We start from the raw sequence: 11351 nt of genomic DNA, 5'->3' as shown, positions 1-11351 counted from the left end.
CGGTAGGCCCCGGCAGCGGCAGAAGCAGCACAGCACACACCTGCAGGTGCGCTGCGCAGGCAGCTGCGGCACCTGCAGGTGGTGCGGTAGGCCCCAGCAGCGGCAGAAGCAGCACAGCCTCAGCTAGGTGAGCAATCAGGCGTGACGGCGCCGCTCCTCTCTGCGCTCGCCGTGTGGTCCAGCCCGGCGCAGCCTCCGCGCAGCAGAAAGCGAGAGTGAGCGTCCTCAGGACGTGACCGGCCCCGCCGCGCCTGCAGCCGCTGCAGCGCCGCTATCGCCAGGCAAAGGAAGTCAAGTGCCTCCTGCTGCTCCTGCTGCCCCCCCTCGAGCGCCTACTCCCGGTCGCTCCTCCCGTGAAATATGACGGGCAGGAGGAGACTGGAGTGCACATCGACGGGGAGTGAGGTAGCCACGGCCGCCGGCTGGAAAAGTGGCTGGCTCCAGAGAAACCCGCAGAGGTCGGCTCCGTTCGGCCGAGCGGGGCGTTGAACAGCAGCGCGCCGCTCTCTCACCGCGCCCGGGCCCGCTCGCCACCACATGCACTCCATGGCGCATTTGGGCTGCTGCAGCGCGAGGCGAGCCGCGTAAAAGAGGCGACGTACTTGCACGGGCCGCAATTAAAGCGGCCGGTGTGTGTAATTGTTGCCGTCGGCCTCACCTTGGGCTGGCTGCTGCCTGCTGCTGCGGGCCGCGGAGTCCTCGCGGGTCGCCTCTCACGCACTCCTCCTCCGGCCGCCGTGGGGATGACCCTCGCGGTCATACTTTCGCGATGCAGTATCAATTAACCGGTGCGCGCCCCCGCCGCCCCCGCCCCGGAGAGACTCGGCTTGATGGGCATGGACGGGCGTCGGCGGTGTGGGTGACGACGCCGCGCCGGCGGTGTTGCGTGCGCTGATGGATACTGCCTGCTCGCCCATCCCGCGGCGCGCTGGCAGACCGACGACCCGACCCGCCGACGCCCTCCCCTTCACCTTGCCGCCGTCAAGCAGCCAGGAGGTCCTTGGTTCGATTCCCACCACCGTAACGTCGGCGACGGCGCCGGCAGCAGCAGCGGCGGCGCCCCGCGGAGTCGCCGCGAGGTCGTCCTCTATACTGCTCGAGCCATCCATTCCCGGCGAATTTAAAAGCAGCCAGCAAAACAAAAACTGGCGGCCGCGCCGAGCCGAGGCCCCTTCTTCAGCCCGCCGATGCCACTCGAGCGCCTCTCTAATGACTGCGCTCACTGGCCGCCAGGACCGCAGCAGCGCGAGCAGAGGCGGCCGCAACACATCGCATAAAATGCCCGCATTACAACAGTAAAACCCAAATTACGCGCATAGCCAGGCCAGGCTCGGCCGACGAGTGAAAGCTCTCTCTCGCTCCAGAGCCGCGCAGCCAGCCAAGCCGAGCCCGCCTGCAGGCTGCAGGAGCTGGGCCTGGAGCGCCTGGAGAAGGGCCGCCGTGGCTGGTGGACACCTTACACGATCATATAGGGGCGGGCCCCGGGACAGCGAGGAGCCCATCAGGGCGGGGCGCAGAGTCGAGCGTGACCCGCGCGGCGCAGGTTCACACCATCAGAGCATCATCAACCCCGCGTCATTGTTTTCCACTCCATCTCGGGCGCGCATCGCGACGCGAGACGCCTGCCCGGCCCAGCCCGGCCCAGCCCTCCCTCGTACGCACGCAGAGCCGCGCGTCTTGCGTGGCATCGCGTGCCAGAACACACGACACGAGAGCGAGTATTTTAGCTACCCGCCGTCGCCCTTTCCCCAGCAGACCGCCGCCGCCGCCGCCACACTTTTAGTGCCTTCCCCTCAAAGTTTTGTCGCCGCTTCGCCACCACGGCCGAGACTCTTCCTCTCCCACTCCTCTCTGCAGTAAAAGTAAAAGATCTGCCGCGAAAACCTTCTGGACGGCGGCTGTGCCAAAGCCAAAGCCGCGAGCCGCGAGTCGCTGGCCGGCATGGGAAGGGAAAGGGGCGTGGCGGCGGGGCGCAACCACAGGACAGCCAGCCGCGGCGGGGCGTCCAGTCACTGCAGCGAGTGGTTCCCAGCGGTGGCATTGTCTGCCCCGGATACGACAAGACCCGATCAGGACAGGGCTCGGGCCGGGCCGTGCAGTGAGGGGTGAGGGGGCGGGCCGGGGCTCAGCTGCAGCCGGGCCACACCAGCCACACGCGGCGCGCGCCCCGCAGCACCAAGGCCACGACCCCGCGGCGAGGACCCTCGTAATTACGTACTCTAGCTACAGCTAGCTAGCTGCGGGCCAAAGCCAGCAGGCGCTGTGCGTGGCGGCGGGGCCAGGAGGGCCCGTGCCAGGGCGCGGCGCACAACGGAAACAAAAGAAAGACGCCACTCTGCGAGAGCAAGGCCCCCCGGCGCCCTCCCGGCCGGGGCCCCCGTGGCGCACCGAGACCGCGGCGGAGACGTGGGTGGCGCTGCGAGTCAACCCCGTCCCATCATCCCCGCCGGGCGCGAGCGCAACAAGGCCTTGCTCCTGACCACTTCACCGGCTTTCCGAGTGAGGTCCGGTCCCAGCCCGCCCCGCCCAGGCGCGTTCAGTGACCGACCAGCCATTGGCCCCAGAGCCTGTAATCTTCCTTCACTCTGCTCTGAACTACCGCGGAACAACCCACACAAAATTAGGGGCCTACAGCGCCGGCGCCGCGGCCGCCGGGGAGTGCCCTGCACCGAGGAGCTGCTCGACGGGCTGCCGACGGGCGGCCAGCAGGGCCCGTCCCCCCTGGTGGCATCGGCAGCAGCAGCGCCTCGCTTTCCCCGAGAAGCGAATTACCAACGAATCATGGCAATTAGAGGCCTAAAGGTTCTCATGGTCGCCGAGCGCCGCCAGGCTGTCCGTCGCCGCGGTGTCCGGACAGCACAAAGCGGATGCCGGACAGGCCGGAGCAGACACTGGGCAGACACACTGGACAGCCCGGCCGCGGGCCCTCATCACCTCACCCTTGCCGAGTCCACAAACAAAAGGTCAGCAGGCGAACAGGTGAGTTGAGCGGTCGAGCCGCGCACCGCGGTGCATGAGTCACCCCGCCGCCGTCACCCACCTCTCTCTCGCACGGCAAAGCGGGCGCGGGGTATCGCCAGCCACACTCACAGGCCCGGGGTCTCGACGCGACGGCGCGGGGTAGCGACGGGGTGTGCATGGAGTAGCGCCACCGACGGCGCGAGACGATACTCCATGCTCGGAGCGGCAGGTGGGGAAAGGGTGGGGTGGGGTGGGGTGTTTTCATTTTATGCGGTCGCTCCCCCTTCCCCCTCTCGCAGTCAACACGGTGACAGCCCCCGGAGGAGACCCCCGCCCGGTCCCACCCGGTCCGGACACCTGCGGCTGCCCGTCAGGCCGTCAGTCAATGCAAAGGCATTTCAACCCGGCGGGGCCCCCAGGCAGGAGGAGGGACTGTACCTGCCTGACGCCGCCACAGCCAGCAGGCCCGTCACCTTGGAGACACTAGCGCCACACCGCGGCAGGCACGCCAACCAGCGGCACCAGCCATTCACGTACGCACGACTTGTTTATTTGGATTCCGTAAGGGAGAACACGTGACACGCCGAGCCGAGGGGTGATGATGGATGCGGAGCGGTAAGCATGCGAGGACGATAAGACCCACCGGAAACGACACGACTCGGCGGGTGAATCTGATAGTCTCACCCACTTCCGTCCAGGGCAGCGCGGTGGGGTAGTGACGCCGCGTACCCCCTCCGCGGCCGTGCCCTGCCTCGCTCGGCGCGGTTACGGGGAGCGCGCACTCGACGCCCGGACTGTACTTCACACCGCCGCCGCCGCCGCAGGCCGCCCCGACTGGACAACATGCCCCGAAGGGCCCCGCTGCAGGGGCATAAAAACAGTCTGCTGCCCTTGGGCCCTTGGCAGCCCAGCCCCCGGGCCGGCGGGCGGAGACGGAGGGCGCCCTCCTTCAGGGCCCTGCGGTACCCTGCGCCGGCCAGTGAGTCAGCAGCGTCCAGCGCAGCACGCCTTCAACAAGTTGTTGTGTCTGGCGTGTCGTTGTCGTGGCGAGGCGGGCATGGCCCGGGCGCGGCCATCAGGTCGGGCGTCCGGTCTACGGGAAGGAGGTAGGCCCGGACCCCTCTGGTCCTTTAGGGGCGGCCCCCTCCAGCCTCCCCAAACGAGACTGCTTCACGGGCAGGGCGTGGCGTGGAGTGGTGCGGAGGCGTACAAAGGGCGGGGCGAGGCGGGCCGGAAGGGCTGCATTACACGGCGGGGCGACGGGGCGCGGCCCGGGCGAAGGGCACACACCGATAAGGAGGGAAAAGGACCCCTCCGACGACAGGATACACTTGTAAAGCGGCACCTTCCAAAGGGCCTAGAGGCCGCCTGGCCCCCCGTCAGGACCACGTCGGGGACCGTCGGCCACGCCTCGACTTCAAGTCTCCACAAACATACACCCCGCCGCCCGGGCGGGCGATAGGGTCGGGAACAGGTGTACGCGCCGATAAGATATGCAGCGCGAGGGAGGGAGGGACCCCCGCCCCCGCGTGTGGTGTGGCCAGGGCGTGGCCACAGCGCCCAGGGCGGCGACGCGCGCGGATGGCGGGAAAACGAAGCGAGATTTGCCCGGTGCGCCTGCTGCTGCTGAGCTGCTGCTGCGTGTCCCGCCCGGCATTTGCTTACAAACACGCGGAAATACAACCACCCTTCACATCAAGATGGAACGCGGGAACCCAATTTGGAATTCATGAGTCTGCGCGCGCGCGCGCTCTCCTGGACATGTGTGTGTGTGTGTGCGTCACTCATTCAGAGCGGGCTAGGCTTTTTATCTCGGGGGAGTGTGCCCCAGAACATGAGTGATATCGGGTGACTACACATACAAAGCCTATAGTGTATTTCGACTAACGGAGGAAGAAGAAGAGCGGCTAAAACATAAACGTTCACGATTGGTCGAGAGATTCCCGCCTCTACGTCACGCCGGTAGTGGGGGTAAAGGGTCGATCAATCAGGAACCTTTATGTTCTACCCGCCCTTCTTCTTCCTCCGTTAGTCGAAATACACTATAGGCCCTACGGCCCCGACCCCGCCTCGGCCACACCTGTGACTCACTCACTCACCGCAGGACAGACCGCACCAAGCGCAAGTACTACCGGACTACTGTGCATTGTCTGACTGGTATGCATTGGCGGAGGTAGGGCTCACGAGTGATCCCTCCGCCTGCCTGTCTCATACCTCCGCCGCTGCTGAGCAGGAGCAGAGCAGTCATCGACGTTATTCCCTTATTATTCCCCGGAGGGCGATAAGGCACGGTCCCGGGCCCACAATGCTCGCTCAGCCAGTCCTATGGCGGGGACCTCATGGGAACAGAGCGCGCTGCTCAGCCACGCTCAGCCACGGCTCTCATGGCGCGCCGGGCCTGGAGGTGTCGGGTGATCAGAGATGGCAGAGGAGGCGGGCGGGACAGGGGGGGCGGGGCACGGAGAGATGGCGGGCACCGGAAGGATGTGGAGGAACCACCTCGGCGCGCTTCCATACTGGACGCGTCATCCCGATCCCCGCCATGCGATCCCGCAGCATCAGCGGCGTCCCCATGGGCGTCCCCCGGCCCCGGCCAGCAACAAACGGCGACAACAACAGACGATACGACGTGGTGAGCTCAGCAGCAGCAGCAGCAGCAGCAGCAGCAGCAGCAGTGGAGTGGAGCGACTCACACTCACCGACTCACCACCGCCACAGACTCACCCTTCCGCCGCCGGTAATGACTGGCAAGCCGCAAAACACCACCCACCTGCAAATAAGCACAACCAAAAGAAAATTAGGCTCCAGAATACCATAAACGTATTTCGGGTGGGCGGCCCAATGCGCTCGTCGGCTGAAACTGGTAAACACATGTGGAGTGGAGAAAATATGTTGCCTTTCTGAGAAAGCCGACGTCGCCGCCGCCGGTCCGACGCAGTAAACAATAAAGCCCTTGCGACGCAGGACGGGGTCGGTCGGTGACGAAAAACATGTATTTAGGGGGTCGTTTTTAACGATGCCAGGTTTTCGCTTTGAAAGCACCTCAGCACTTCGAACCAGAGTCGCGTCATGTGCGGAATGCGAGCGCAGAGGTCATAGGAGCGAACGACAGAGCTCATTCATCCGCTGTCGATGATGAATGGAAGGGACGCACGCTGAGACAAGAGCCCTGCCGCCCCTCCTCGCCCCGCCCCTGCACCACGTGACCGGGCAGCGCTAATGCCGTGCTCCAGTTCCGAGGAAGTGGCACAGCTCCGGCCGCAGCGCACGGCCCTGCCCCCTGCTGGCCCGGCCCCGCCACCCCCACGCGGCCCTAGCCCGTCCAAGGGCGTAGCGGCCCGGGTCCACACATGTGTCCTGGTCGTGTCCCGCACCGACATGGGAGAGCGGCTTTATGCAAATGCCCTGTGCACGCCAGCCACTTCCGGCGCGGCCGGCCGCCCTGCAGGTCGTCCACATGTGCGCCGCAGAAGCGCGCGACGCCACCTCCTATTCCACTGCAGAGCTCGCCCCGCCCCGCCCGCAGACAAGAGAATCTTTCAAAATTAACAACACGAGACTAATGCCCCATCGTGCGTTTTCATTTTTATTTTACGAGGAATGGTAATTCCCTCCTGCCGGGCGCTGCCAAGGGAATGCAAATAGCCACGGAGGCGTGGAACAGGCCGGGCCGGGCCGGGCCGGGCCGGGCTTGAGCGACAGCCACGGGGAGGGCGCGGGCCGCGGGCCGTCCTCCAGAGGCCGCCCGTAGCGCTGCCAAAAGTCAATACTCCAGCGGAGCGGGCCCGGCGGGGGCGCCGCGGCCGCGCTGGAGGCGCTATTCCTGGACAGAGCGACCAGGTCGGCAGGCTGGACAGGAGGTAGACCCGCGGTGCGCGCGCGGAGTGCTCGCGGCGTGTCCGCAGCGCGCCTCGCGGAGGGTGCGGTGCGGGCGGAGGGGGAGGTGAAGGTGGTGGAGGGCGAGGAGAGAGGGGGCCGGCCGCGACGCCCAGCCCGGCCGCGCCGCCGCCGCGGTGCGCGGGCCGGGCCGGGCCCATCGGGGGAGGGCGATTGGCTATTTCCTCCGGAGCCCCGGGCTCGCCGCGGCGGCGGGCGCCCCCCGCCTGGCTATTGGAGCGTGGCCCAGCCAGGCCCGGCAGGACGAGACGAGGGCCTCGTTGATCTAGGTCAGGACGGGACGGGCGGCCGGCTCTATCGGTCGGTAATCGGCATGGTAATGCCGCCGCCGAAGCGGCCGGACGGCCGGACGGAAGGGCCGAAGGACGGACCGACCAACACGGCCGGCAGCAGCAGCAGCCCACAATAATGACAAGATTGAATTTCGTCCGCGAGGCGATCAGGAGCAGCCGCGGGCTCGGCCGGCCACACCGCGCTCGAGTTTCCTCGCGGCGAAACCGCAGCACATTGATCATCGCCAAATTTATCCTGCCGCCCCGCTGCTACCGCGCTGATGCGGGGCGTCTCGAGTTCCAAGGAGAGCAAACGACACGTGCTCCACGTGGTGTTCTCCGCAGTGCTCAGCTCCGCGCCGTACAAGGAGTTGCTGCGCGCGTCGCCATGAGCCATGAGAGATATAGCTCCGCAACAAAAGCCACCAACCCCCCGGCGGCACGGTCACGGCCGGCACCACGCCACCGCACACACACGCCGCGCGTTTTTGTAAATAAAAGTCGACTTTATCGACCCCCGACCCGCCGCGCGCATCGTGATCGTGACCACAAAAGAGGGCGGCACGTGCGTGCGTGCGTGCGTGCGTGCGTGCGTGTGTGTGTGTGTGTGTGTGTGTGTGTGTGTGTGTGCAGGAGCGCGCGGCCGCTGCACGAGCCGCCGCAGGAGTGCACCCGCAGTGCAGGACGGGCGTATCAGGGCAGACCGCCCGCCTCATCCTCCCCCTCGCCTGGCCCAGCCCAGCCGCCCAAGCTCAAGCTCGCGGGACACGCAACCCTTCACCTCCGCCGGCAGCGTGCCTCCCCCCGCGACGGTGCTTGCCGTGCCGCTGGAGCATTAGTGGAGGGTGGAACAGGGGGTGGGGAAGGGGGGAGGGGAGGGGGTCCAACGGCATCCCCCGCGCGGCGGCACGCGACAGACTGCACCACCTGCGTACGTGCGCGGCCGAGCAGTCGCGCGTACACTGTCAAGCACTGTGTGTTGTGTGACAGCCCGACCTCGCGGTCACCGGCCACCGGACAGGAAAGGCAACAGGACACAAGCGCAAGTCGTTTCCGGTGGAAAGTTCAAAATGTTGTTGCCCGCAACGCTTGATTCAAACTCTGCGGTGATGTGGTAGTCATGGTTTTGTCAAGAATCTTTATCTTTACATTTTAGACGATTTGCGGTACTGACGTGAAGTGAAATTTCCATCCATTCACAGAAAATGGTTCCATTAAATTAAACGGACTAAGAGAAATTACACCAATGGAAAATATGATAGAATTTTCCCACAACTTCAAGCAATTTTCCATTACTCTATGGGAATATTTCCCTTCAATCAATGAAATTCCATTGAGTCAAGTGAAAAATTCTATACTATTTTCTTTCCGTTGAATCAACGTAACGGTTTTCTGGGTGCAAAAGTCAGAAAGTTTCCTCGACTTTGATCTTACTTTTGAAATAATAAAATCGAGTAAAACAAAACTCGTTAGTACGCGTGTGTGCAACCCCATTCCACACACGTGACCACCTCTAAACGACTGGTCCGGCTGGACTCGCTCTGGCCGCTCGGCTCGACTCGGCTCGGCGGCTTGGCGCGCAAAACGTAACCGTCACCGGGGTGGGGTGGGGCGGGGCTGCTCGCTGCCAGCGCGGGCTGGCGGCCGCGCGGCCGCGCCCGCCCGCCTGCCTGCCAGCTCCGTCCGGGGTGGTTGCCCGCCCGCCCTCCAGCTCCAGCAGCGCCGTGCTGCGCTGAGCTGTGGCACTGAACAGAACAGCTGGACTCGGTCCACTCCACTTGGGGGCCAGTCGGCAGGAGCATGTCGTTGCCCAGGCCTCCTTCGCCTCCTGCAGCAGGCTGGTTGGTATAGGCTAATTGTACTACCAGGACAGACACGCAGTGCAGCCGACTGTGTCCGGCGAGGGCATCAATCAGAGCGGTTATTTGTCGTTTCGTTCGGGTGTCCGCCCGCCTCTGGCCCGCCCCGGTACTTCTGCCCGGTACGGTCCGGTACGTGGTGCAGCACGGTCTTCACGGCCGCGCCCGACTGATATGGAAGCAAACCGGCCAAGCCGCGGGCCGCCGGCCGCGCCTGCACTTTGCGGTGAGGCTGCCGCGCGCTGCGCCCCGCGGGCCTGAGGCCGCCACCGACACCACCATGATGCCCATAGCTTCCAGCATCGCCGCCGCCATGGCAACGGGCGGAAAGAGAAGTATTATATTTCCGGACTAAAACGGACGAACATCTCTCCGGGAAATAATAAAAATCTCTTGGATGAGTGAGGTGGCGCGGCCGCAGCCGCCGCAGGGCAGGGGCCATGCAGGTAGGGCACTAACGCATGAATGGAATATGGGCTCTACTTTCTACTCATGCACTCCAGCCAGGCTTCGGCTTTTGTCCGCCGGGAAACAAAGAATTATCGCGACGAATGAATGAATAAATGAATGAATGAATAAAATGGTATTCTCACACAAAGTTCAACAAGCCCCCGTCTCTTTTTCTACAATGCAAAAACACCCAAATAAAATTGGATCCGGTGAGGTTAGCGGTGGAGAGGGCCAAGGCTGAGCACTTCCTCTCCTCGCAAAACCGTCAAACGCCAAAATAGCTTTTATAAGGGGTCAAATGTTCCACTTAAAAAAAATATATATTCGTTTCATGCGCGCTTTTTTTTAGCTTACCCTGACCTTTTCCTCTTGGGCGAGGCAAAATAAAATTAAATGAACAAATTGTGGTTCGGGCGGCTCGGGCGGGCTCGGGGCCCCATCCCCTCTTGCCTATCCATCTCGCTCTCTCTCACTTTCGCACATAATGGCCCGCGCACGAAGTGTTCTCCACCTCCACCGTGCGGAGCCGCGGCGCGGAGGGACGAGGACGGCGCGCTGCTGACGTGTTTTTGCACCACGGCGACGCCACCTTAACGCCCTTATAAAGGATGTACAGTACAGCTACGTCACATCACGCGGTCCCCTCTTACTTTTTCTGGACAAAAAATTAAATTAGCCGTCATCAACACGGCCGTACAGCAGCTGTGAGTGAAAAAGCGATACTTGGAAGCATTTTGTACCGCTCGTTTCAAAAAACCCTTGCAAACAACAGCGTCAAGTTTCTCTTAATTATGTACTACCACCACCAACCGCGGCGCAGCATGCAAGGAAAAAACAACGAAAGTGTCAACCTCGTTCATTTCGCTCATTATTATTTTCCTGCCGTCTTTACTCGTGTACTGTATCCAGGGGCGCCCCGCTCTGCTCTGGACGGGCCTCGTTCATTAGCGACCCCCACGCTCAGAGTCGCGGCCGGACCGTCCCGTCCCGTCGCGGTGCAGAGCAGTGGCGGAGCGTGGCGCCGAGCCCAACACGCGCGCGGCCGTGGCGCCACCGGGTTGTTGAACTCCCGCCGTCCTGGCCGCCAACATCAAGTGGGCCACGGTATCGACGCGGTAAGGAGCCGGCTGACTGATGGCTCGACCCTGTCCATCTCTCGGCGGCGGGGGTTAATCTCCTCGAAAGCTAAGAGCACCTCGCGCCCAAAAGTGCGTCTCCTCAGTCAAAAGTGTCGATAAAATTAAAAACAGTAATAACAAAACAAAAAGCACTCTCAAACCGACAGTACCCACATACGAGGTAGTTGCTGTACCGTGTTCGAGCACATGCGTATACGCTAGAGCAGCCCCTGTTCACGGCGATGCGAACGGGTTTGCCTATAGTGTGTAGCGATGGCCCCTCAGCGCCCCGTGCGAATGGGCAACCCGCCTGCACGACTGCATGCGGGCTAGCATACGCATTTGCTCCGACGGGGCACATCGACCCATCGACCACCCTGTAGAAAACAAACAAAACAAAAGGAGACGGCAAATAAAAAGTTCGAAGCCAAAGAGATGGGGGACTCCACTCTCCTGATAGTGGGGCACACAATAGACATCGGCATCCAGATGCTGTCACGTCAAAACCATCATGATCCACCTACATACCTAACCTATCCAGCCAGCCGGCCCGGCCGCCCATCGCCTCACCCATCTCCAGCTCCAAGGGGGGCCCAGAGAGACTCCGCTCAAGGGCGACCTGCATGACGTCCTGCACTCGCTCGGGGTGGAGACAAGTCCGCCAGCATTGTCTTTGGGGCGATTCGCGTAGAACTTACGCGTCGCCCTGGCCAAGTCGGGTCGGGGTCAACGTCCCGGCCGGCCCCGGTCTAGCTAGGCCCAGCGAAGTGGAGTACGGCACCGCGCCCCGCCCC

The 11351-nt window shown here is 63.5% G+C and overlaps 1 protein-coding gene across 1 annotated transcript in view; it reads right to left on the bottom strand.

Moving 5' to 3' along the window:
- Window positions 1-11351, bottom strand: part of LOC113207123 (partitioning defective 3 homolog) — a 47781-nt gene that overhangs the window by 23934 nt on the left and 12496 nt on the right. The gene's annotated exons all lie outside the window — the stretch shown is intronic.

This window comes from Frankliniella occidentalis, unplaced genomic scaffold, assembly GCF_000697945.3.
Source record: "Frankliniella occidentalis isolate FOCC.00 unplaced genomic scaffold, Focc_3.1 Scaffold504, whole genome shotgun sequence".
In the NCBI taxonomy this organism is placed as follows: Eukaryota; Metazoa; Arthropoda; class Insecta; order Thysanoptera; family Thripidae; genus Frankliniella; species Frankliniella occidentalis.
This window is presented reverse-complemented; position numbering and strand designations above follow the sequence as displayed.